The sequence below is a fragment of the Homarus americanus genome, unplaced genomic scaffold (genome assembly GCF_018991925.1).
Source record: "Homarus americanus isolate GMGI-L3 unplaced genomic scaffold, GMGI_Hamer_2.0 scaffold41544, whole genome shotgun sequence".
Classification (NCBI taxonomy): Eukaryota; Metazoa; Arthropoda; class Malacostraca; order Decapoda; family Nephropidae; genus Homarus; species Homarus americanus.
In genome coordinates, this window is record NW_024740135.1 from 10,980 (window position 1) to 13,866 (window position 2,887).

At 34.7% G+C, this 2,887-nt stretch overlaps 1 non-coding gene across 1 annotated transcript; it reads right to left on the reverse strand.

The window, feature by feature from the left end:
* Nucleotides 1-2,103: 2,103 nt before the first annotated feature.
* Nucleotides 2,104-2,219, reverse strand: LOC121875221. Its single transcript, XR_006090568.1, has one exon. It is a non-coding gene; the product is annotated as a U5 spliceosomal RNA (small nuclear RNA).
* Between the last annotated feature and the right edge of the window lie 668 nt (nucleotides 2,220-2,887).

Genomic DNA, 2,887 nt, shown 5'->3' on the forward strand with positions numbered 1-2,887 from the left:
TCCACCATTACCGAAATGAATTGTAAACCTGTCTGGGGATTTTACTGAAAGAATATCATTATTTTAACGTAATATAAAACAGTACAGTATATTTCAATCCAAAGTTTCTCAAGTTCAATCTTTTACTTAAAATACTGTACTTGCAAGTGGTTTATGGGAATAAGATTAGTAATTTGCATAAAATAAACACCTTGCATGTATATTGTGACGGTTCAGTTGTGTCAAGTGGCAGGGCAGGGTGTGGGATCCTTATAAACCAGTACACAGAACAAGGTACTGATGACACGAAAATTGGACAACGGCCGAGCAATTTTAGATCATCAACACAAGCCGAGTTATATGCATTGTTAGTAGGATTAGAAAATGTTGTAAAGAGGAATAAAGATATATATTTTTTTGTTGATAGTAGGGCAGCTTTAGATTCTTTGAGCAGCGGGAGTTCAGTCTTTGAACACATTATTGGTTTATGTAGAAAAATTGTAAATACAATAAGGAAAAAAGGCCATAGTTTTCGATTTGTATGGGCCCCTTCACATGTGGGGATTGGTCTTAATGAAGCAGCAGATATAATAGCAAAAAGAGTCACGGAAAAGGCCGAGATTGACAAAATATGTATTAAAACTTTGAAAAAATTATGAGCAAATTGCGGAAAATACAATCAATAGAAGATAATTTAAAAAGGAATGAAATATATGAGAAAAGTGAAACAATGAAACATTACTATCATGTTCTCATGAACACAAATTTTACAAATAGGAAAGATAGGAGCAGGTGGAAAGATTCGGTGTGTATGGGGTTAAGATTAGGGTATAAATATTACTAGGAACTTGGAGCCGAGAGAAGTGAACGGGATATGGAATGTAGAGTTTGTAGAACATCCAGGTCCCATACCCTGCGACATGGGATGCCCATTTCTTAATGTATATAGAAATGCCCAGATAAATAATGTCTCCAAGCAAATAGAATGGATGCTTAAAAATAGGAAAGTAGATGAAATATTCAAGAAATATAGAAATTTTGCATCTGGAATATAACTATGTACTATACAAGATATATCTGTATTAGGGATTTATGTGAGTCCTGAGAGGGACATTCCTGGACTGGGGTGGCGGATGACTTAAGTCACTTCATCCCTTTGAGATGTATTTTTTTTTATCTCAATAAACGTATCAATCAACTACGTGAAAATGAGACTACGAACTCATTTTACTTTCCTAAGATCCTTTTTACAAACTTCGCTGTGACTGAGCTATCGAAGACCAGAATTAAATTGATTTCAAGGTTCAAGATGGCAGTCCCTGGTGAACGTTCCGGAGCGTTAGACAAGTAGTATTAGGTTACACCGTTAGATTTTCAGAGATACGTGGCGTGAGAGTCCCCTTCAGGATAATTAATTAATTTCTTAATTAACACCCTTACAACAATTTCACCATGAACATCAGATTCTGTGATGTTCATATATGAAAAGGGGGTGACTTCAGCCACAGTTAACAATTACTGGCATCTCTAGGGATGACGTCAATGATACCTCATTCTTAAAGTAGATTCTACCCTGACTTATATTGACAATTTCACTAACATTAAATACAATAGAAGCTTTCAACATCAGCCACAAAGGATCTTGAACGCTTCATCTGTAATCAGACATCTCTAAGTTGACGCAAAGTAAGGGTGTTCTCTCACCAATTCAAATTTCATGAACACCCTGTGCGGTATTTTGGAATACCTGAGTCTCTCCGGAGGACTCCGTTCTCCCGAAGTGGTTAGAGAACAAATATTTCAAGTAGGGAACTCAAAAGGTTTACAGATTTCAATTCAATTTCAATATTTTTTATTTCTTGATAGAGGAAGCGGGATCCTAGTGCTGTCCCTAGGTACCCTTGGTTTGTTTGAAGTCTAGAGCAATTTTTAATAAGTGCATGAAATTAATTTTATGACAGATCTGTATTCTCCCAACCTGATTTAGATCTGTAATAGTCGGGAAAATTGTTCCATCCAGGACGTTGTATATGTGAATAGATTTTTTTTTTTACTACATTAGATCACATACACTTGATTACGACATTGTATGATTATTTTCAGCTAATTTGAATTAGTTTTGTGAGCCCATGTGAATGGGCTAAGAAAAAATTAATTAAGACTCATTGAGTTGTTCCCCCCCACGGAAATCTTTAGTAAAAGGCGAAAGATTTATGCGTTTTGAAGGGAAACCAGAGCTATGGTCGCAAAGTTGTTCAAGACCCCAACAAACATTAACTTAGAACATACTTGGAGTTGTAGTTCCAGTCAAGAAAGACATTAAAGGTTTTATTGTCCAGTGTCTAGAAGAGTTTTAAAATAAGATTTACAAGTCCTTCGTAACATTTAAGACTACCGTGATTGGCAGTCAAAAGTGGTATTACTTAATGTGGATTTTCTTTAAGAGGATTTAATTTACATAATTCCTTTAAATCTGAACAAATATAGCAAATCAACGAGAATGTTATTGTTACAATGTTATGACTGCGCTTCAACTAAGGTCTTTAAGGGCATAACTTAGTTCATAAATGTTCTGTTTTATAATATGGCCCTCATTGTGCAACCGTTTAGTCATAATTAATAGTAATCTAATATAATGAAAATAAACCTGGATCTTGATTATAGAAATGCTTTTATTCTTATGTAATATAAGTTATTTCAATGGTGATAACCACCGGTCTCTCATATCTACCTACCACTATTACGCCTGTATGAAACTGGTAACTTCAGGTCCGCAGGAGTAGCAGTCCAATAAATCTTAAAAAAAAAAAAAAAAAAACATTAAATAATTATTATAGCGCTTGAAATACTATCTACTGTTATATCAAAACATGAACGAGAAGAAAAGTCAAAAGCTAGCGAGCTACAA